Source organism: Plecotus auritus (assembly GCF_963455305.1).
Source record: "Plecotus auritus genome assembly, chromosome: 5".
Lineage (NCBI taxonomy): Eukaryota > Metazoa > Chordata > Mammalia > Chiroptera > Vespertilionidae > Plecotus > Plecotus auritus.
In genome coordinates, this window is record NC_137776.1 from 90,784,581 (window position 1) to 90,809,095 (window position 24,515).

The 24,515-nt window shown below is 48.0% G+C and overlaps 1 protein-coding gene across 3 annotated transcripts in view; it reads left to right on the forward strand.

Moving 5' to 3' along the window:
• RALB (RAS like proto-oncogene B) overlaps nucleotides 1-24,515 on the forward strand; it is a 96,670-nt gene that overhangs the window by 28,235 nt on the left and 43,920 nt on the right. The window contains exon 1 of one of the 3 annotated variants that reach the window (XM_080668583.1): nucleotides 15,188-15,405. The exons of 1 other annotated variant lie outside the window; for it this stretch is intronic. The gene's annotated coding sequence lies outside the window, so the exon portion shown is untranslated. Of the gene's footprint in view, nucleotides 1-15,187; nucleotides 15,406-24,515 lie in introns of those variants that run through there. One more of the 3 variants, XM_080668585.1, reaches the window with a different exon arrangement.

Here is a 24,515-nt window from a genome sequence, read left to right on the forward strand (position 1 = left end):
TCTATCTATTAGGGTCATTTCCTTTGGGTGGGTTTGGCAGCCAATACATGACAGGTGACCCTCCTTGGCTTGGGGCTACTAGTCCTCCTTTTCCTGACGGGAGCTCTCCAAGAGCAGCAGGGCCAGTGCTCCCCGTCAACTGGTGGGCCAGGGGCTTTTTCTGCAGCCAGTTAGGGGTCCCAGCTTCTGGGGAACCATGGCTGTGTGCAGATCTCAAGTGGGTCTCAGAGAAAGAGGCAAACAGCCTACATTTGGTTTATCTAGTATATGGGCTCGTGCGAGTGCACGCACATGCACACGCACATGCACACGCACACGCACACGCACACACACTTCCCTGGGGAACACTGACCTCACTCACAGCAGAGCCTACTTAGGGCCCTCAGCATGGGAGGAGGAGAGGGAGTCCTGGAGGCCAGGTGGCGTTTGCTTTCAGAGCCATTTCTGGAGGCTGAGATCCCAGGGCGTCTCATGCTGGCCCCTCCATCTCCTGGGGAGTGCTTTCCACATGGAGGCTCTCAACAGGGTTGACTCCGTCTACCCCGCTCAGAAACCTCCCTGTCTCCCTGGCAGGCCAGGTGTTCTACCTGTCATTCCGTTTGTGCTCCTGATGGGTTTTCCTAAATACATCCCCAATCCCTCTATTAATCAGAACTAGTTAGTTTTGCCAACCACTTCTGGGCTTCTTCAGTCTGGACTTTTGCCTCTCTCCGTACCCCTGCCTTGAATGCCCTCCTCTCTCTTCCTCCTCTGTGTTTGCCAGAGTCCTCTTTATTTTTCAAGCCCAATTCAAGCTCCACCTCTCTAAGGACACATCTGGCTGTCTGCTTCACTCTAATATGATGGCTTTTTGCTCTGAAGTCCTCTGAAGTTCTCGCTTCTGAGGCCTCTTTCCTGAGCTGTAAGATGGGACAATATCATCTTATGAATTTGTTGTGAAGGTTACTTGAGATGACCTTTATGAAAGTGGCCAGCACACAGTAGATGCTCAATAAGTGAGCATTTACTCATGCCTGGCATTCACTCCTTTTCCTGTTGAATGCCAGGCATGGCGATATGGACATAAGATTCAGTCTCTGGCCACTTGGGTAGAAGGGAGCCAGGAAGAGGACACCTTACTTCTCAAGGGGCGGGGGCAGCATGGAAGGCTCTGGTTGAGTTTGAAGGACAAGTGGAGACAGTTAGAGCACCAGAGGAGTAGGAGTAAGGGAAAGCAGTGGGGCACAAGGAGGGGTGTGACATGACTGGGGGAAGGGGCTTGCTAAGAGCAGTCAGGGAGGAGGCTGGCGGCCTGGGCCTTGCAGTGGCTGACAGCCTGGACTCTAGGGGGCGGTGGGGAAGTCACTGAAGGTTTTGAGGGGAAACCCCAACTCGGACTATGTGTGGAGTGGGTGGGAGAGGCAGACGCTGGAGGGCGGGGGTAGAGGGAGGGTGCCGACCCCAGGGGCGGCTGCCTGCAGGTGGTCCTGGCTCAGGCTTAGTCAGAGACCCCGGTCCAGGCCTCCCTGAGCCCTGTAGCCTCACGTTACTTTTCCTGGAATAAAAGGTGGAAAGTTTGGATTGCTATTTGGAGTTCTCTTGAACTTGGCCTGGATAAGGGAGGTGGACAGGCTCCTCCCTAGGACCCTGGTTTATTTCCCTGTGCGTCCCTACTTCCTTGCACTCATGATTATAATCAAATCCATACCTTGTTTATTTGCTGGGCAGGTTCTCCTCATGGACTTCGCCCTTCACTCCTTTTCCCACTGTGGCCACTGCTCCTTCAGGTGAGGCAGTTTCAGGCGGAGGGTGCAGAGCTTTGAAGACCAGCAAAGTGGGGGTGGGAGGCAGGGTGGGAGGGTGGGCAAAGATGACCTCCCCTCCTCTGGGGTCCCAGCCCAGCATCCCAGGACAGTCTGCTTTGCTCAGTCTTGTGGCCTAATACCCAGCACAGTGCCCGGCATCTGGTTTGTGGTCAGTAATGATCATTACGTGAGTGCTTATGGCATGCCAGAATCTGTCTCCAAGTTCCAATGTACAGCGGGCGCCCAACAAGCCCCTCCCAAACCCCCACGCCCCCCCTCACCCCGTGACAAGCAGTGGAGGAGAAGACCATGTCACCCTCATCAGAGTTTATCTGGCCTGTGTCTCTGCTTCTTGCTGCATTTCAGGAGGTCACAGTGCATGGGAGTGTGGTCAGGTGGCTGTGTGTGTGTGTATGTGTGTGTGTGTACGCACACACTTGGGGGGTTGGCAAGAGAGGGGTTGCATCTCTTCCACGTCTCTGAAATGTGCTGACCTGTTTCTGTAAATTGCTCGCTTTTCTTATCACTGAGCTTGGCAGCTGTTGGGGAATTTCTGGGTGGGTGGGGGATCCTGGGAGGAAACCACCATGGGACTGTTGTTTCCCTGGAAGCCCGAACACAAAGAAAGGATGGCGCAGAGGTGGTGCTGCAGAGCGGGTGTTTTTTCCCTTAAGAATAGCCAGCTCCTGTCAGAAAAAGGAAGGCAGTTATCTTTTAATCTCATGTTTTGTTCCTCCAACCCAGTGGTCTGCCGCTCTGTTGACTAAAGAGTTTGCCGACCACTGTCATATACTACCCTTTACCTCTTTGCACACAATATGCCACAATTGCCTAATCCTCACAGCTTTCAACTACACGGTAACATTTAGTCTAGTCCAGTGGTCGGCAAACTCATTAGTCAACAGAGCGGCAAACTGCGGCTCGCGAGCTGCATGTGGCTCGCGAGCCGCGGTTTGCTGACCACTGCTCCAACTGATGGCCCAAATGTGTGTGGGCTATCAGTAGTTGGGGGTAGGGCTGGAAGAAGGAGAGTTTCCACATTAAATAGTGGCTGGTGGTTCAGTTGGTTGGAGCATCGTCCCGTACACCAAAAGGTGGCAGGCTCGATTCCCAGTCAGGGCACATACTTAGTTGTGGGTTCAATCCCTGGTTGGAGTGTGTACAAGAGGCAACTGATTGATGTTTCTTTCTCTCTTCTCTCTCTCTAATCAATAAACATATCATCGGGTGAGGATAAATAATGAATAGTGGCTTTCAGGTGGGTGTATCTAGGGAGACCCACATTGCCCCACAAAGCTGGGCAGTGACCCTGTGATTCAGGTGTTATCACCCTCATGTGATAGAAGAAGCTCAGAGAGGTGAAGGGGGTTGGCCAAGGTCACACAGCATGTATTGATGGAGCTGCCATTTGAACATAGGTCTCTTGGCTCCAAAGCCATGTTGAAGCATCCCCCCTCGATGGGAGGAGCAGAAAGATATACACAGGCCTGCACTCCCCAGTCTTGTTCTAGATCATTCCATGCCTTCCCTCCATCAGAACTTACCATTTCCACATCCTGGCCTGCGTGTCGTGCCTTCTACTCTGTGTGTGGCTGAGTCAGGAAGCGGTCGGCTTCCAGGCGCCAAGGTGAGTGTTGGGGACTCTTGGGAACATTGCCCCATGGGAAGAGGGAAGTCCTCTCTACTGGGAGCTAGGCATAGGAACCAAGTCAGTGCTGAAAGCTGGGACAGAAGCAGCAGCCACAGGCCCCCGCCTCCCATCAGTCACAGGGCCCTGTTTGTCCTTGCCCTGTCAGAGCTGACGGGACGTGTCAGATAAGGGCGCCAGCAGAGAAAGCGGGGCGGAAATTAGCTGGTGGTGAGAGCTCTGCACCCTGGGCCTGCCCTCTGTTAGGGTGGACTGAATTGTAAATAATCCCTGGGAATCACAAGGCCCGAGTCCTTCCCAGGGAGAGAAGCAGCCCGTGTGCCTCCCAGGGAGCCTAAGGACCAGGGAGAAAGCTCAGGACAAACTCCAGTCTGCAGGTCAAACCCTACAGATTGCCTGGTGAGAACAGGGTCCAGAAATAGAGGAGACAGCCACCATTATGGCGGTTACTATCAAAAAATGGAAAATAAGTGTGGAGAAATTAGTGCACTGTGCACTGTCGTCAGGAATATAAAATAGTACAGCCATAATGGAAAATGCTATGGATGTTCCTCAAAATAGAGCTGCCATATGATCCAGCAACCCCACACCTGGATATGCACCCAAATATTTGAAAGCGGGATCTAAGAGATATCTGCACACCCATGTCCAGAGCAGCATTACTCACAATAGCCAAAACGTAGAAGCAGCCCAAGTGTCCATCAATGGATGAGTGGGTAAACAAAATGTGGTGTGTACAGACAATGGAATATTATTCAGCCGCAAGAAGGAAGGGAATTCTGACACGGCTACAACTAGGATGACCCTTGAGGACAGGATGCCAAGTGAAAGAAGCAGCCACAAAACGACAAGAACTGTATGACTCCACTTATGTGAGGCACCTGTGTCGTCACCTTCCTGGAGACAGGAAGTAGAATGGTGGTTGCCAGGGGCAGGGGGAGGGGAATGAGGAGTTAGTGTTTAGGGACTGAGTTTCAGTTTGGGAAAATGAAGAGTTCTGGAGGTGGATGGTGGTGATGATGGTGATGGTACAACAATGTGATTGTACTTAGTGCCAGAGAACTGTCCACTTAAAAACGGTTGAGATGGTGAATTTTGTATTATGTGTTTTTTACCACAGTTAAAAATTACAATAGGGAGGGCCCTTCTAGTTGCTAAATGCTACCCAATTCATGAATCACTTAATAAATAAATCCAATTAGGTCTTTAAAAGAAATACTAATTAACTCAAAACAAAACAAAACAAAGGAAATGAATGTGGACCAAGAGGTTCCTACAGGCCAGACTCTCACCAAGCCCTTTGCAATATTATATATGAATATGTATATATATACCCACATATATATATATATATATATATATATATATATATACATATACATATATATATATATATATATTAACTAGGGTCCTAGTGCACGAATTTATGCACCTTGAAAGGAACTGTGGGCTGTGAGGCTGTGGTAGGCACAGGGGTGGGTCTCAGCCTATCCTCTGTGCCCCCGCCTGGCCCCTCCCACCGTGGACCCTGGGCCCCTGTCTGCTGGCAGCCCCACTCCTGCTGCTACCGCTCCCATGTGCTGATGACACCAGCCCCGCTTGAACCCGCTGACAGTATGGAGTGATTGGGGCTGGCGCCAGGAGTGGGTGCAAGTGGTGGCTGCTGCCCCAATCGTCTCTCAGGAGCAGGGGAAGGTGGAGAAGCCCTCAGGGGTGATCAGGGCTGGCAGCCACTGCTTGCACCCACTGATGGTGCTGAGTGATCGGGACTGGTGCTGGGCATCGGCAGAGGGTGCAAGCATGGGTTCTGGCACCGGCTGTGGGTGTGAGCGGGGCTGGCACTGGCAGTGGGTGAGAGTGGCGGCTCCAGCGCCAGCAGCGGGTGCGAACAGGGTCAACGCTGGCAGTAGGTGCAAGCGCCGGGCGGGACCTCGGCGCATAGGAACACAGAATTTTCAGTAACCATCAGTGGCTTGCCCTGATGACAGCGACTGGCGCCCGCCTTGGTCTGGGGCCCCCACTCACCTGTCCACCATCCTGCCTCAGCCAATGCCCGCCATGTTCTGCACATACTCCCTGGTGGTCAGCGCACATCATAGCAACTGGTTGTTTGATTGTTCTGCTGTTGGGTCTATTTGCATATTAGCCTTTTATTGTATAGGATATTTTTATTGATTTCAGAGAGGAAGGGAGAGGGAGAGAGAGAGAGAAACATCAATGATGAGAGAGAATCATTAATCCGCTGCCTCCTGCATGCCCTACACTGTGCATTAAGCCTGCAACCTGTGCATATGCCCTGACCAGGAATTAAACCATGACCTCCTGGTTCATAAGTTGATGCTCAACCACTGAGCCACACCAGTTGTGAGAGAGAGAATCACTGATTGGCTGCAGTATATTATTTAATCACCCCATCAACCTCTGTGAACCAGCTCTCTCCTTGCAGGCAAAGGAGACTGAGGCTCGGAGACCTGATGTGTTGCCCATGCCCCTCAGCCGGGATGTGGCAGGCCAGGATTTAAATTATCTTTATGTTCTGGGTGAGAGCTGGTTCCTCTGTGGAGCTGCAGCATTGGGTACTCAGTCTGCAGGGGTCTTAGGATTTCAGTAGGGGGCCCTCGTACCCACAAGACAACAGAATACAAGGAGCCAGTAAAAACTGGTGATGAAAATGTATGGACAGATCAGAGTCACCGAGAAGGCTTCTTAGAAGAGGAGGTGGATTGGGTAAGGCTGTAGTCAGGGCTGGTCCACCAAGGTCACCCAACCCTGGGAGGAATGCCCTGAGGGAATGAACGGGCCCAGGCTGGGAGGGATTCCTTAGAAGAAGGGCTGCAGGGAGCGAGGGGGAAGAAGCAGGGCTGTGAGGTCCTGAGAAGCTGGGCCTGGAGGGGCACCTTCCTTCATCCTTCTCCCTGAGGGTAGCCCACCCACACACTATCTCTCTTGGGTCCCCAGCTGTCCTTGCTGGGGGGGTGCTTGCATGCCTGGGAGAAGTCCCTCTGACGGGGGGCCAGGTTTCTGGCCTGCTGCTCTAGCCTCCTTCTCCCCCAGCTGCAGCTGAGCTGTGACGTTGTTGATGGGTGTGGGCCACTGAGATTTGTCCACCCAGAGATCCCCGAGGTTGGGTAGAATTGTCAGATTTTTCAAATGAAAGTACAAGGTGCCAGTTAAATTTGAATTTCAGGACAACAATGAATACTTTGTAGTATAAGCATGTCCCCAATATTGCATCTATATTTGATGTAATAACCATAGTAGTCTTGGGGTTTTGTCTACTGAGAGAGGGGCAGGTGGATGGATGCTCTGGGTGTTTCTGGCCCCAGGCCTGCCACAGATTTAAATCATCTTTATGTTGGTCATCAAAGCCCTGACCCAGCCTGTCATGGCTCTGCTGAGACACCCGAGGTGGCCTGGGTCAAGCCTCCACCCAGTACAGATGGCAGGTAAGATGTGGGTCAGACAGGCTGGGTGCCTGACACTGCTCTGTGCACCGTGCACAGCCTGTAGTGGGAGACTGGCACTCTCAGCACCTTTGGGGCTGTGCTCCAGATCCGACCTGCTGTTCTCTGCATCTCCTGCCTGTATTCCCCCCCACCCCCCAGAAAGCACGCTGGCTGCCAAGTACCCTCTCCTATGTCTGCTATCTCACACCTACCTCATCAGGGCATCCCAGTTTGTGAATAGCACTTCCTCATCCCTGAGCCTCCTACTGACACTTCTTCCAACCACTCCCTCATCTATCTATCCAGCCAGCCAGCCACAAGTATTGAGCCTTGCAATGGGAACACAGTTGCAGGCACTCTGATGTGTTGGAGTGATTAGAGGAATTCATATTAAACATGAGCAGCTGACAGTAGCCTTCAGGTGTGACTTCTGGTCGACCCAAGGCCCCTGACTGATGGCCTGTGTTTCATCATCCAGTGATCTGGGGAGAGATTCTCTAGCCAAGTCCTTTAGACACCAGTTGCTCCTCCAAGGAAGTTTCTGGAGATGGCTTCAGGCTGTGATGAGATGGGACCAGGAAACCTGGGACCAGGAACCCTGAAAGGCCTCAACAGGTAGGAAGCTGAGCTGGCTCTGCGGAAGGTGTGGTCTCCCTCTCAAAGGGTTAGAGCGCAGAACCCCAGAGGTGCTCGGCAGCTGGTGCTCTGTATAGACGTAAGACTATCATTATACATGAAAACCGAGGTCCAGAGATGGGAGGTGACTTGTCCAAAGTCACACAGCCTTGCAGCCGTGGCCGGGAAGGCAGTAGGGACTGGCTAAAGAGTGGCTTTTGCTGTCAGGCACACCTGTCTCCAGGCCTGGCTGGCCTCTCAACCTGACAGCTATCTATACATGGAAATCACTCCTCCCCTCCAACTGTGCAGCAATGAAAGAGGCAGAGGGCCTTGTAGACCGTTTGGCACAGGGCCTGGCAAGGTGCCCGCTTGAATTGTTGCAGGGAGAGGGCGAGCCCCCAGTATTAGTTGAGAGGCTCCCCACGGCCTCACCTGCCCCCCACACATCCTTGGGGCCTTCTGAGTTCTGGGCCTCTCCTCCTGCCTGTCTGAGGGGAGGTTAGGCACAGGGCCGATGCAGGAGCTGACCTCTGGCCAGTCGGTGCCGTGGGGCTGAGGAGGCCCCGTCTGGTCTGCAGGGCACCCAGAGGAAATTGCTGCCTGTGATTTATGACCATATGGCTGTGAACCTGCACAGGTTGTGCAAGGAGGCCTCCTGCATGCCCCTCCCCCACGCAGGAATGTGACTCTAGCCACCCCATCCTGCTGGAACTTCCCATGTGGGGGCTTGGTCTCCGTGGGGACCTGCTGGGGAAGCAGCTCTCCTACCCCTGGGGCTACACTAACCTCATGGCTGCTTTATTTTGTCCTGTTTGCTAAATTTCTTCTTGGCCGTTGTAAAGAATTAAAACGCTACAGAAAAACATATTCCAGGAAGGGGAACTGTCCCAACACCCACCGAGAGGGGCGGGGTGTGTGACTCTACAGATGTGTTGCTTTCTTGTCAAAGCAGGGTCTTCTGGCTCAGGGACCCCTTTCCGGTCCGGAGCCACCCCAAATTCGGCAGACTCTGCCCTTGGGCTTGGCCCTGCTTTCCTGAGCAGCTGCAAGGGAAGAGACGAGGCTGTCCATGAAAAGAAAACCACATTTTTATTTATTTTTTTAAAAATATATTTTATTGATTTTTTTTTACACAGAGGAAGGGAGAGGGATAGAGAGTTAGAAACATCGATGAGAGAGAAACATCGATCAGCTGCCTCCTGCACACCCCCTACCGGGGATGTGCCCACAACCAGGGTACATGCCCCTAACCGGAATCGAACCCGGGACTCCTCAGTCCGCAGGCTGATGCTCTATCCACTGAGCCAAACCAGCCAGGGCAGAAAACCACATTTTTAAAGTGTTGCTAATGAAAAGTCACCGGGGAGGGTTTGACATTTGTGGGTGGTAAAGAGGCTGCACGGGGAGTGGCTGAGGGGCTGCCCCAGTCCCAGGGGGTCACTGCCTCTCCTCAGCTGCTGGGGCAGGGATGGGGGCAGCAGGGGCATGGGCTTGGGTGTTGGGGAGGACAGGGGCCAGAGAAGGGCTGGAATGAAGCCCACGCCTCTCTCTGGAGCTGGAATCAGCCTCAGGCACAGGAGGGAAGGAGAATTAAGGGTCTGGGGAACCATGGACCCCAGGACGTCACAGGAAGGCTCAGCGTAGGAGGCCAAGCTCCCGAGTGAGTCAGGCCTGAGTCTAGCCTCAGGCTCTACCCCTTAGTCCTATGTGACCTGTTAGCCCCTGAGGCCCAGGGTCTCATCTATCGAGAGAGGAACAGCTGCTCTGAAGCACTGCTGTGAGGGGCTGTCATAAGCGAGCAAATGGCCAATGTCTAACAGTGCCCAGCACACAGGAGGGATTCAGCCAACACTGCTTTCATCTCTCTTCCTAATGCACGTTTTGTGTCCTCTTTGTCTGTCTGTCTAGCTGCCTAGAGCTGGATGACTCCAGGGGTCACATGCGTTTGCACATCAGGGGAACACTTGGGCTGGGACCTGGATGCACTAACTGGGTGAGATGCAAACAGAGAGGTGGTTCCCCAGGGAAGGCTGGCTCTGAGACAGGACCAGCAAGAGCTCCCGTGTCTAAGGGGCCACAGAGTCACCAAGGAGGTCGAGGAGGCGTTCTGTGGCGGAGTCCAGTCCCCACTGCATTCGTGGTCGAGGCAGCTTCCAGAGACTTTGCCAGGTAGTCAGGAGAACATGTTAGCTGGGTCAGAGGAAGGGGCTCCCAAGGTGCTTTCATGCTGTTAGATGGGACCAGCTTCCTGGGAGACCGTGGATAATATAGGGTGTCCCCCCAAAGATGTATGCACACCTTTTGAATAATTATAAAGGCAGTGTTTATTAAAATACATTTCATTTTCAAAATTGAGCTGTCGGCTGTTACAGTGTGTACATTTTGGGGGCCAGCCTGTATTTCACATTGGAGAGAGCTCAGCACAGACTCCACACTCGAATCTCATTTTCTCTCACAATCAGTGCTTTGCAGCTGTCACCTTGCAGGGTTTGTATCTGGTTACCTGGAGGTGAGCACCAGATCCTGGTGGCTGTTTATGGTGATTTCTGGAAGCAGTGCCTACGTGTCTCCAGGCAGATGGAAGGAAGGCGAGAATGCTGGCAGGTGGTGGGGATTAGCAATAATGATGAAGTCTTACTACTCAATGACAAGACCCGGTTGACTTCACTTCTGGGAGGTAGTGCTTTGTAAACTATGAGGGCAGAAAGTTAAGTCCAACTAGTTCAATGATTTAAGAGAGAAGTGAATCCTTTTTTTTCATGTGTTTCCCAAGGAGATTACGCTCTTCTGGAAGATGAAAGCTCATCCTCTAGCTAATTACTAGAGCAGCAGCCATTCCCAGGAACATCTGGGTAGTTCCTGCTGGCTGGCTGCACTGCAGAGATGACATGGAAAGATGATAATGAGGGGAGAGGAGCACTCAATGCCTTCTCCATCCTGGCGGTGGGAATCGAGGCTCTCAGTTCCTCCCCTAAGGACTTGCCCTGGTCTAGGACTTCGGGTTTTCACCAAAATGAATGATACAAATGGCCAGGAAGGAGTAGGTGCCTACTGAGCTGCCTGCCATTGAAACATAGTAACCTCCATCCTATATAATAAAAGGCTAATATGCAAATTGACCAAACGGTGGAAGGACTGATCGCTATGACGTGCACTGACCACTAGGGGGCAGACGCTCAATGCAGGAGCTGCCCCCTGGTATCAGTGCGCTCCCACAGGGGGAGCACTGCTCAGCCAAAAGCCTCCACAGCAGCGCTAAGGATGTCCAACTGTTGGACACCCCCCAAGGGCTCCTGGACTGAGAGAGGGCGCAGGCCAGGCTGAGGGACCAACTCCCCTGAGTGCATAAATTTCAACCGGGGTCTAGTCTTGTATAAAAACTGCTGTTTGAAACGCTCTGCTATTGTCAGATAGTCCCTAGTCCTGTAAACTCTGTCACTTTAAGACAGTCTGTTATTCTGTAAAATGACTTCGTTTTTAGTTCAAATAATAGAAAAAGATAAACTTAACCGTCTGACCTTGCAAGCTAGCCATCCAATGTAATAGACTAATGCTGATAATAATTATGGCAAGTACAAACTCATTATGTATTCAAGGTTACAACTATCTGTAACAATAACTCACACAGAGCCCTTTGTAATATCTGCAAACAAAAAGGCTCGAAATGTATAAATATGGGAGACTTCCTATATGAGGGGCTCAGAGATTTGGATGAAACACCTCCCTCTGGGCCGCACGCAATAAATGACTCCTAATTAATTGGCTCATTAAGGCGGGTGTTGATTCGATGATTTACGATACAACACCATGAATCATTTATGCCCGTGTGAATGAGCCTGTGAGCCCGATACTGAGAATACGATGAGATAGCAGGGGTGGAGAGAGAACATTTGGACCCTGAGGACTGGAGAAACAGAAAATAAATACGACCACCGCACTGAAGATGGACTCCATCTAGTTTTGCTGTTTACAGATCTTTTCCAGAACCTTCAGTAGGCAAGAGTGGCTTTTTTGTTCCAATCTATAGATTGGCACCCTCCTTTATTTTCTAATTGAGGTGGTCACCGAGTATCAAATGCCCAGAAAGGATGCTAGACCTTGGCAGGTTCTTTCTAATACCAGCTGTTTATATAGTACTGCTAACTCATGGAGGAAGTCCCTAACGCTGGCTGCTGCTCTAAAAAATTGGTCAGCTGTCCTCCACACCCCCTCCCGCTCCTGCCTGGCTTTGGAGTGCTCATCTCCCTGAGGTCAAAGTACCTGGGGGGAGAGGGGCAACTTTCAGCCCTGCCTCTGCTTCCTCCAGGACTGGGCCGGAGAAACCCCTGGGTTAGTGGTCAGGTCTCTCACTCCCCTCCCCTTGCAATCTCCCCAAATCTCCTGTTATCTCCCTGTGCCTTATTACCCTGTAGCCTCTGGCCCTGTGAACCCCACTTTGCTTGGACCCCTGGAATAGCCTCCTAATGTCCACTCTCACACCTGCCCCTTACAGCCCATAATCTACACTGCAGCCAGAGTGATCTTTTAAACCTAAATCAAGTGTGTCACCCTCCTGGCTCAAACCGATTCCGTATCTTCCCACATGGAATAAATTCCAATCTCCTTATCATAACCTAGAAGCCCCCACCCACATAATCTTGCCCCCACCTCCCTCTCCCTCTTGTGTGGCTCTTCCCCCTGACTCGAAGTCCAGCTAGGCCTCCTGTCTGTTCTCAAGACCAGCTGTGTTCTGCCTTAGGAGTTTGTGCATGCTCACTACTCTGCTGGGAACATTCTCCTCCCCTCACTCCCAACTTTTTCCAAGATTGATTCATTTTCATCCTCCAAGTCCTAGCTTAAATGTCACCTGCCAAGATAGCTTTTTGACCACCCAATCTCAAGTCATTTGCAATGACACAGTTTGTAATTATGGAGTTGCTTGTTTGTTTACTGGTTTATTTATCTGTTCTTCTGAGTTGTTCATCACTGTGTCCCTAGCTCGGCACACTAAGCTATGTGGCTATTCCAAACAACTTCCAAACCTGAGTGCCTTCAAACCACAAAGGTTTGTTTCCCAGTCTTGCTAAATGTCCACCCCGGGCTGGTGTTGGAGTGTTGGTGCGTGCTCAAGGTAGGTCCCAGGGTGATGGAGCAGCCACACTCCCAAACATTCCCAGTGGCCATACTATACAGAAGAGAGCTCTGGAGTGTCTTTCATCGGCAAATAAATTCTCCAGTCCAAAAATGTGTCACTCCACTCACAAGTCATTGGTTAGAATAGCTCACACAGCCTCACCCAGTAACTGGGAAGTTCAATCCTACCCAGTGCCCATGACCCTGTTCCTGTTCCCTGAACTACTTATCTCACTTGGACGGGATGCTGCAGGCTCTCCTGTCTAAACGTGGATTTGATAAAATGGCACCACCATGCAGGTCCTTTCCGCCAGGCTGCACCGAGCTTGGTTGCACTATGATCGTGTTGCACACTCCCAGATGGGCCTTGGAAGGAAATGCTGCCCGAGGTTGGTTATAATAGGCTTGAGTGTGCATCACAGTTTCTTGTGGCAATCACAATTCAAGCTAACATCTGTTGAGGACTCACCAAGTTCCCAGAAAGGCACATGTGATCTCATTTACATCTTCACGCCTGCAGTGGGAGGTGCTGTTCCTATTGGGCAGCTGGAGAAACTGAGGGCTACAGAGGGGAACTTCCTGACTAAGTAATTGCTAGTTATATGGTGTAGAGAGGGCACATGCGCATTTCTTTAAATTGTCAGCTGAACCCGAGGCGACAAAGCCATGCCTTGGGAACATGCTTTGTCAAAAAGGCAAGGGTGTTATCAGCTTGACCTTCATTTCAGCCCAGGTGTCAGGTAGTGGGTTTTGATATGTAAATCCAGTCAAGCACCAGGAATGCTCAGGCCTACTCAAGAATGCAAATAATCTCCTTTGTTTAGACTTTTGGTGAAACTTCCTGGTATTTGGGGGTATAAACTAAACACACTGCATGGGCCCTGGGTCACTGTCTCTCCAGCAGAAGAGGGCAGTGGTCCCACCCGGTTCCCAGCTTTTTCCTTCCATGTTGTGTCTTGTCTCTTTCTTTCTTTTATTTCTCAATCCCCAGCTCCTCTACTCAGGAACTGGACCTGCTCTCTAGCCGCGCTGGACGCGGAAAAGAGAAAATAGTTACAATATGGTAGAGCCTCCTTTGAACCTGCTTCCTGATTCCAAGCCTATACACTTAATCCTTACTCCACAGGAGATGGTTTGGATCTGTTTTCTTTTCTAGGTTATAAATACCAGAGAGCTTCCTTTTTGAGAAGCCTCCTACCCTTCTCCCTTATAGTACCTAGCAAAGCTTCTGTCATATAATTAGCATGCAATATATACGAAAAGGGTAAAAACCGAATACTTGCTTTCTTCTGGTTACATGTTTTTGGTTAAGCCTGTTACTTAAGACTAAGCTTATGTGCATTTTTTTTTTTTCAATCCTCACCTGAGGATATTTTTTTTCCATTGAGTTTTAGAGAGTGGAAGGGAGGGGTAGAGACAGAAAGAAACATCTGTGTGGGACACAGGGACTGGCTGCTTCCCGCATGTACCCCGACCAGGCTGGGGATCGAGCCTGCAACGGAGATACCTGACCTTGACGGGAATCGAACCCTCGACCCTTCAGTCCGGGGGCTGACGTTCTAACCCCTGAACCAAACCGGCCAGGGCAAACTTCTGTGCTTTTTGATACAGCTGTTGGTGGAGGTCTGTTAGCTGCTTATACATAACAATCTAATCAAGGCACAAAGATTCTCATATAATACACATGTATCCTGATGTATAATTACCAACAACGAAAGAATTAATTACATGGTGCCAACTGCTGTGGATATCAAATTGAACAAGAACTAGTTTCCTTCCCCAGAGATTATACAGGCGGATATTTAAACAATTAACGACAATACAATGTGTTGTGCCGTGAGGTGTAGGGGTCAGTGGGGCCACAGATCCTGCGGAGGCGGTAGGGGGAGGATTCGGTTCTAGGAAGGGGCGGTTAGTTGCGAAAATCAACTCGGGGTGAGGCCCTATTTGATAGAAAGTTGCAATTTCCCGGGCTTTGGAGGAAGATGACAGGGGCAGGTTGTGGGAGAAAAACCTGTCGGCCATGAGCTTTCCCACTGCACTTCCTGCATCAAGGCTAGGGCTGGGGTTCGGATTCTTAACCTGTGACCTGGGTGAAGTATCTTCAGGAATTGGTCAAGTAACTCCATTACTGCTAATGGGTTGTCGTCATCAATCCAGCGAGTCGTGGCGGCTGGCGGAGGTCCTTCCTCAGGAGACCCTCCCACCCGCCCCAGCCGCGGGGCCCCTTCGACACCCGCGAGCCGCATTGTAACTTTCCTTGGTGTTCTGCCTCGGGTCTGTCTTCCCTTTTGCTTTCCACTGCTTTGGCCTTGCCCTTACCTAAATCCACTAGGGGAGCACCCTCCGCCCGTCCACGCCCGCACCCCAGACTACCTCCACACTCCTCCACTGCAGCATCGGTCACGTGCAGCGCGCCCGGCGACCAGAGGAGGAAATGGAGGGGGCGGGGCCGGCGTGCTGAGCCCGCCCCTCCCGCCTGAGGCGGCTTATCATTGGCCAAGCGTACCCCAGCCTCCCGAGGCTTGGCAGATCCTCTTCAGATTGGCTAATAGGCGCCCAATAGGCGTGGTCTCCAGGAGTGGGAGGGGAAGGAAGGGCGCGCTCTCGAGGCGGGGTTGCCCAGGCGACGCCGGGGGCGCGCTCAGGGGTGGGGAAGCGATCCCCGGCAGCTCAATGACAAATCGGCTGGGGACTGCTGGGGTCCGGCCGGGGAGGAGGCCAAGGAGAGGGCGGGGCGGGTTTAAGAGCGGCGTGCGGGTGGCGCACGGCCGTGGCGGCGCTGGACGTGTCCCAGGTGAGACTGTTCGGCCCGGCAGGACCCCCTCGGGGCGGTCTGGGGTGCGGGCTGAGGAAGTGGGGTGCGCCGCCCGGCGCTCGGTGGCCTCTTGCCCTGCTCTCTCCCTTCAGGGCTGTTGCCGGCGGTCGGACACGTCGCGCCTCGAGGCCGGCGGAGGGCGACGCGGGAGCCGTGGCCCGGGCACATCCCCCTGGAGAAAGCCTCCGGGCCTCCTAGACCGGTTTGGAGCTGAGGAGATGGGGGCGGCGCCCCAGCCTCTCCCTTTTCGCCGCTCCTTCCCTTTCCCACAAATGGCCTCCGCTTCCACTTCCTGCCCTTTGGGGCCTCCAGCCCGAGGATGGTCCACTTCCTCAGTCCCGTGGTTGCCGTTGTGGGCAAGAGAAGAGCTAAAGTGTTGCAAAAACTTTTAAGTGCCTTCAGAACTTCTACTTGGACTGAACAGGGGCCATGCTCCAAAAGTTGTTGGGTCCTGTCTTGAAAATGAGCATGAAGCTGTTTCTTTGCACCCCCACCCCCTTCCCCTTTAGTGTCTTTCTGATGGGGGCTGGCTCGGAATGTGGCTTCTGATAGGAAGGAGCACCATGGACTGAGCTGTGAGCCTGGGCCAGGCATCAGCACCCTCTCCGCGCCCTCCTGTGGGTCTGTAAGTTCCTCCGCCTCGGCTCAGGACTGCTGGTGGCAGAGGTGGCCGCGCCAGGCTCCTTGCTGGAGCGGCGTCCTTTCTGTGCTAATTTCAGGTGAATCCTGGAAACGCTGTAACTTGGATGTTGTAATCAAGAGAGTCTTCTGGGGAGAAGCTCTTGTGTTTGGCGGACTGATTTGGAATTGCCAATGGAAGGAGGCTTGACTTGATTGTTCATTTGAGTCATCTGTGCCTTGATTTCAGCCCTTGTAGAACTGAACTTTCTACTCTGCCCCAGTTTCCTAACCTCATTTCTCTTTAAGTTTTGGGGATGGGCAGTGGGCACGGATTATCACAGGGGACAGCGTATCTTTTAGATGTGTAAATGAGCCCTGTTCTAAGCCGAGCAGCAAGATTCTTGGATGTCAAAGCTTGCAGCAGGTTAAGGCAGTGTTTCTTAAACCTGGAGCAGTAGAATTAGAATATCAAAGATCCCAGAAATGGGATGACTGTGAAAGGCAGCATTGACTGTTGGGAAGGATTGCAGGGCAGGGTGTGAAGAGCTAGGTTTGATGCTGGTTCTGAAACGTTACGAGTGGTGTGATCTTGAGCATGGCTTTCACCTCTCTGTGCTGCAAAGTCCACAGCTGTAAAAAGGTGATAATAGTTGTCCTACATTTAGGGTTAAATGAAGTAAGGAGTGTTGAAGGTGTTTGTGGCAGTCCGGGTGGGATGGGAATAAGGGCAGTGATGTACTACATCTCATGTGTGTGGTTTTAGTCCATTCAGCTAGTCTACTTTCTTCTGACCACAAGTGGGCCTTTCCTTCTGTTTCTGTTCACTTTATTTATCATTGGAAAGTAGGTACTCTTATCTGAGATCTTAGCAAGGTTTCCCTATGCCTGAGGAGTAGGACCTTTCTCAGGATTTTATGTAGAAAAAAGTGGGAATATAAGTTATTAGATATGTTTTGGGACTATGGGACCTAGACACATGAAGATAGGAAAACAAGAATGGGACCTAAATGGGTCTTGGTAGAAGGTGGAAGAAGTGAAAAAGTTTTAAATCCTTGCCTTAATTCTTCAAGGCTCTTGCCTTGGCTGAAGATGGCTTGAGACTGGAAATTTTTAAACTAGAGTTGAGATCATCCTTTGTACCACATCACCCAACCCCACAACACCTTTTTGCATATCGAATTTGGGAACATCATTGGAAACCTTTTCTAAAAGCTAAATTTGGAGACAATATAACAGCCTAGAACTGTGTTGTAAGAGATCTTTGTGAACTCTTCTAACATTTCCAGTGTATTTTTCTCAAGATGTGCGTGAGTCCCACTTTTCATTGGCTCCAAATACTAAACAGCTCCTGCTCTTAGATGTGCAAGACACCTGGATTTGTCCTTTTTTTTTTTTCTTTTTAAAAGTGAATTCATGTGGCTGAGAATAAGTTTGACTCAGAAAGGTAGAGTACTAGAGAAAATGGAACTCAGGTGGAGGGGGATGGGGTGGTAAGGAGGTAGAGGGGAACTAACGTTTATTGAGCATCAGCTATCTGCTTGGCACAGACCCACAGATCTAACCAATACCAGATAAATATCTGGCTTTGGAGATAATATTTGACCTTGAGCTGTTTCCTTTAGCTCTTCAGTTCTTTTGGTACCTAGGAATACAAGTATGGTTGTATATGTGTATATTCTCAGATGTTTTGAGAGTAGAGGGGCCAGTAGGCCAGAGGGTGTATGAGCTTTTTGTTGGGTGAGAGTGGAAAGATGAAGACACATCATTAGTCTTGTACTGAGTTATTTGGTGTGCGCAACAGGAAATATTTTGCTTTCGGAGAACAAGAAAAATAGGTTTACTTGCGTTACGCTTATTGTGCAGTTATTCAGTGTCTGGTAAGTTATATACAAGAAAAAATATGAATTTTTATTAAAATGTTCTATTATTTTATGTTAATGATTACTCATTTATTTCAGCCCTTTGTATTCAGCATGTCTCTATCGAAATAAACCTATGTTTCTATGAAAATTGAAGCTTTTGTTTTTTTGCAGCCTACATACACTTAAACCTTGCTTATTTGGCCCGTGTTAGCCTTTGAGTTTGACATGCTTGCTCTACAACATGGTAGCTAACGTTTTCCCCAGAGCAAGTGATCAAAGAGAGAGAGAGAGAGAGACAGACAGACAGACAGACAGACAGAGAGGATAATCAAGATGGAAACTTCTGTCTCTTGGTATCTAATCTTGGAAGTGATGTACCATAACTTTTACTGGCACATGGACCAAACCTGGTACAGTGTGGGAGAGGACTGACTACACAAAGGGGAGCTTGAGGACCACTGGCATTCTTAGATGCTAGCTCCCACAATTTCTTTTTAAAGGTTGTTTAGACCAGATATTATTGAGAACATTTTTCTTTTATAAGCTTACTAAAGTATGTACTGTAGGAGATGAAAATACAGCTGGAATTTTTACTATTCTAGAAACTTTTAATTTTATACAGGAAACTTTGTTATTTCTCTGGTTCTTCACTATCAGATGCTAGAATTAATTAGCCAAATATGCAGTAAGTTAGGAAATTAGAAATTTAAATCTTGCTCATCCTTTGACAAAATGGAACAGCCGAGTTTTTTTTTAAATCCTAAAACAAATTGGTAAAAATTTATTGCCAAAATGATCTCCTTGATGAGCAGCTTAAAATTAGTCATTATCATCTGTGTATCTGTGTACTTTTAGAAAAATATTTTTATTGATTTCAGGGAGGAAGGGAGAGGGAGAAAGACAGAAATATCAATGATGAGAGAGAATCATTGGTCAGTTGCCTCCTGCACACCCCACACTGGGGTTGGAGCCTGGGCATATGCCTGACTGGGAATCGAACCGTGACCTCCTGGTTCTTAAGTTGATGCTCAACCACTGAACCATGCTGTCTGGGCCATTTGTGTATTTTTGAAAAAGAAAACTCACTGGCAAAGTAATTGAAAAAAATCTTGGTGAACCTAAATCAAACTCCCTACCCCCAGTTATTTTAAATCTTTGGACAATAAATATTTATATGCTTAGCAATTCTTAATTTCTCTTTTTTTATTTTATTATTTTTATACATATGTGTCTTTATTCCCCCATTACCCCCCACCCCCCACTCATGCCGCACCCACCTGTTGTCTGTATCCATTGATTAGGCTCATATGCATGCAAACAAGTCCCTTGGTTGATCTCTCCCCCTTATTCCCACCGACCCCCTCCTTCCCTGAGGTTTGAGGTTCTGATCGACATTTCTCAGTCTCTGGTTCTGTTCTTGTTCATCAGTCTATGCCGTTCATTATATTCCACAAATGAGTGAGATCATGTGATATTTATCTTTCTCTGCCTGGCTTATTTCACTTAACATAATACTCTCCATCTCCATCCATGTTGTTGCAAATGGTAGGATCTCCTTCTTTTTTACCGCAGGGTAGTATTCCATTGTGTAGATATACCACAGTTTTTTAATCCACTCATCTGCTGATGGGCACTTAGGCTGTTTCCAAATCTTAGCTATGGTGAATTGTGCTGCTATGAACACAGGGGTGCATATATCCTTTCTGATTTGTGTTTCTAGTTTCTTAGGATATATTCCTAGAAGTGGGATCACTGGGTCAAATGGGAGTTCCATTTTTCATTTTTTGAGGAAACTCCATACTGTTCTCCACAGTGGCTGCACCAGTCTGCATTCCCACCAGCAGTGCAAAAGAGTTCCTTTTTCTCCGCATCCTCGCCAACACTTGTCGTTTGTTGATTTGTTGATGATAGCCATCTGACAGGTGTAAGATGGTACCGCATTGTTGTTTTGATTTGCATCTCTCTGATGATTAGTGACTTTGAGCGGTTTTCATATGTCTCTTGGCCTTCCTTCTGTCTTCTTTTGAAAAGTGTCTATTTAGATCAGTTGCCCATTTTTTGATTGGGTTGTTTATCTTCTTTTTGTTAAGTTGTATGAGTTCCCTGTAAATGTTGGAGGTTAAACCCTTATCGTTGATATCATTGGCAAATATGTTCTCCCATGCAGTGGGCGTTCTTGTTGTTTTATTGATGGTTTCCTTTGCTGTGCAAAAGCTTTTTATTTTCATGTAGTCCCATTTGTTTATTTTCTCTTTAGTTTCCATTGCCCTAGGGGCAGTATCAGAAAAGAAGTTCCTTCCGCATATGTCTGAGATTTCCCTGCCTGTGGATTCCTCTAGTATTTTTATGGTTTCCCGTCTTATGTTTAAGTCCTTTATCCACTTTGAGTTTATTTTTGTGTGTGGTGTAAGTTGGTGATCTAGTTTCATTTTTTTGCATGTTTCTGTCCAATTTTCCCAACACCATTTGTTGAATAGACTGTCTTGACTCCATTGTATGTTCATGCCTCCTTTGTCAAATATTAATTGAGCATAGTGGTTTGGGTCGATATCTGGATTCTCTATTCTATTCCATTGGTCTATATGTCTGTTCTTGTGCCAGTACCAGGCTGTTTTGAGAACAGTGGCTTTGTAATACAGCTTGAAATCTGGTATTGAGATCCCACCTGCTTTGTTCTTCTTTCTCAGGATTGCTGTGGCTATTCGGGGTCTTTTTTTATTCCAGATGAATTTTTGGAAAGTTCTTTCTAGGTCTGTGAATTATGCCATTGGTATTTTAATGGGGAGTGTGTTGAATCTATAGATTGCTTTGGGTAGTATGGACATTTTAATGATGTTGATTCTACCAATCCATGAACGTGGTATGTTTTTCCATCTCTTTACGTTGTCCTCTATCTCTTTTTTCAATGTCCTATACTTTTCCGTGTATAGGTCTTTTATCATCTTAGTAAAGTTTATTCCTAGATATCTTAATTTTTTTGGTGCGATGGTAAATGGGATTGCTTTCAGTCTCTCTTTTTGTACGTTCACTATTGTGTATAGACATGCCATAGATTTCTTGGCGTTAATTTTGTATCCTGCTACATTGCCGAATTCATTTAATAAGTCTGTTAGTTTTTTGATGGAGTCTTTCGGTTTTTTTATGTACAATATCATGTCATCTGCAAATAAGGACAGCTTTACTTCTTCTTTTCCAATTTGGATACCTTTTATTTCTTCTACTTGTCTAATTGCAATGGCTAATACTTCCAGTACTATGTCGAACAGGAGTGGTGAGAGTGGGCATCCCTGTCTTGTTCTGTTCTTAGGGGAAATGGTTTTAGTTTTTGCCCATTGAGTATGATGTTAGCTGTGGGTTTATCACAGCCGTGGGCAAACTACGGCCCGTGGGCCGGATCCGGCCCGTTCGGCTGTTCTATCCGGCCCATGGAGCCAAAAGAGCGGAGGGTTCTCTTGCTCTCCCCTCCGCTCCTTTACTTTAAATTTATATTAGTTCACACAAACACTCCATCCATGCTTTTGTTCTGGCCCTCTGGTCCAGTTTAAGAACCCATTGTGGCCCTCGAGTCAAAAGTTTGCCCACCCCTGGTTTATCATATATAGCTTTTATTATGTTGAGGTATGATCCTTCTATTCCCATCTTGTTGAGAGTTTTTATCAAGAAAGGGTGTTGGATTTTGTCAAATGCTCTTTCTGCATCAATTGATATGACTATGTGATTTTTATCTCTCAGTTTGTTTATGTGATGTATCACGTTTATCGATTTGCGGATATTGTACCATCCTTGCATTCCTGGGATAAATCCTACTTGGTCATGGTGTATGATCTTCCTGATGTAGTGCTGGATCCGATTTGCTAGAATTTTGTTGAGGATTTTGGCATCTATGTTCATGAGGGATATTGGCCTGTAATTCTCTTTTATTGTGTTGTCTTTATCTGGTTTTGGTATTAGGGTGATGCTGGCTTCATAGAAGGAGCTTGGAAGTGTTCCTTCCTCTTGAATTTTTTGGAATAGTCTGAGGAGGATAGGTTTTAGTTCTTCCTTGAATGTTTGGTAAAACTCCCCTGTGAAGCTGTCTGGCCCCGGGCTTTTGTTTGCTGGAAGCTTTTTGATGACTGCTTCCATTTCTTCCATAGTTATTGGCCTATTGAGATGTTTAGATTCTTCCTGATTGAGTTTTGGAAGGTTGTATTTTTCTAGGAATATGTCCATTTCTTCCAGGTTGTCCAGTTTGTTGGAATAGAGTTGTTCATAGTATTTTTTAACAATCCCTTGTATTTCAGTGGGGTCTGTTGTTATTTCACCTCTTTCATTTCTGATTTTGTTTATTTGGGTCCTCTCTCTTTGCTTCTTGGTGAGCCTGGCTAGAGGTTCATCAATCTTGTTTATCCTTTCAAAGAACCTGCTCTTGGTTTTGTTGATCTTTTGTATTGTTTTTTTTTTTTTTGTCTCTATGTTGTTTATCTCCGCTCTGATCTTTATTATTTTCTTCCTTCTCCTTACACTGGGCTTTTCTTGTAGCTCTCTTTCTAACTCTTTGAGTTGTTGTAGGGTTAGGTAATTTATTTCCATTGTTTCTTGTTTTTTGCAGTAGGCTTGTAGAGCTATGAACTTCCCTTTCAAGACTGCTTTCGCAGTGTCCCATAGATTTTGGATTGTTGTGTTTTCATTGTCATTTGTTGCCATGATATTTTTTTATTTCTTCCTTGATCTCTCTGGTAAACCAGTCATTGTTTAATAGAATGCTGTTTAGTCTCCATGTGTTTGATTTTTTTGGGTTGTTTTTATTGTAGTTGATTTTCAGATTTATGCCACTGTGATCTGAGAAGATGCTTGATATGTTTTTTTTTTTTTCATTTCCATTCACCTGAAAAACCTTTTCCATCCCTTCACCCTCAGTCTGTGTGCGTCTTTTTTTCTGAGGTGGGTTTCTTGTAGACAGCAGATATATGGGTCGTGTTTTCTTATCCAGTCCATTACCCATTGTCTTTTGATTGGGGCATTTAAACCATTGACATTTAAAGTTATTATTGATAGGTACTTACTTATCGCCACTTTTATTCTTTACCCCTGTGTTCCTTCTTCGCTTCCTATTTCTTTTTTTTACAGCAGACCCTTTAGCATTTCTTGCATCGTTTGTTTGGTGGTAATAAATTCCCTTAGTCCTTTTTTGTCTGTGAAGCTCCTGATTTCACCTTCAAGTTTGATTGATAGCTTTGCTGGGTACATTATTCTTGGATTCAGACCCTTCCTTTGCATGACTTTGTTTATTTCATTCTATTCCCTTCTGGCCTGATGAGTTTCTGTTGAGAAATCAGTTGCTAGTCTGATGGCGGTTCCTTTGTAGGTAACTTTCTGTCTCTCTCTTGCCGCTTTTAAGATTCTTACTTTGTCGTTGGTGTTTGCCAATTTAATTATAATGTGCCTTGGCATCGGTCTTTTGGGGTTCATTTTGCTTGGGACTCTGTGAGCTTCTTGGATTTGTGTGGGTTTTTGCTTCCCTATATCAGGGAAGTTTTCTGTCACTATTTCTTCAAAGAGGTTTTCTATTCCTTGCTCAGTTTCCTCTCCTTCTGGAACCCCTATTTTGCGGATTTTTTTTGTTTTGTGTTGTCCCAAAGTTCCCTTAGGCTCTCCTCCTGCTTTTTAATTTTTTTTTCTAGAAGCTGCTCTACTTGTGTATTTTTTCCTACCTTGTCTTCTAGCTCACGGATACGGTCCTCTGCTTCTTCTAGTCTACTCTTAATGCTTTCTATTGAGTTCTTTACAGCAGCGATGTCATTTTTCATTTCTTCTTGGTTCTTCTTCATTTCCTCTTGGTTCTTACTCATATTGTCATATTTGTCTTCCATTGTTTTCAGCCACCTTATTACCATTTCTCTGAATTCTTTCTCTGGCAGGTTGATTGCCTCCATTTCGTTTACTTCCTTTTTTGGTGATGCCTGCTGTTCTTTCATATGTGGGCTGTTTCTTTGTCTCCCCGTGGTCTCTGCTTCTCCGGGTGTCTGGTTATGTAGTTCTCTCTCTCCTTATCCCAGGTGAAATCTGACCTTTCCGTGGTGGAGTGTAGAGCTCCTCTGAATCCGTGTGTTTGTGCCAATTGGGGACCTGTGTTCTGAGGTTTGCAGCTCTTCAGTGGGTGCTGCAGTTGCAGATTTTCAGGTTTCAAATAACATCCACTTTCCCCTTCAAGATGGTGCGGTCTCCGCATCCGAGCCGGTGGCTCAGGGAGGGAACGCAGCAGCAGTGGGGGCTGCCTGGTCAGGGGAACCCCGTCCAGCTGTCCCCCATCTTCTCCTGGAGTATAGCTGTCCCTTAACTCTCCAACAGACACTCCTCGTGTGACCCTCAGCTGTTCTTTCTATATGCTCCGGGACAAGGCTCGGGACATGTCTTTCTATTCCACCGCCATTTTGGTTCTCTCCTTAATTTCTCTTTTGAAACCCTGATACATTTTAATTATCCTCATGGATAGAATGGCTTCATTCTTTCAGCTTCTAGATGAAATCTTGCTGAAGTTTCTGTAGGTGGAAAGAAGTGTTTAGGAATCCTGAGCCTGAAGCCTCATTAAATGACCTCTCAGTTTCTTCCATCTCTAAAAATTCT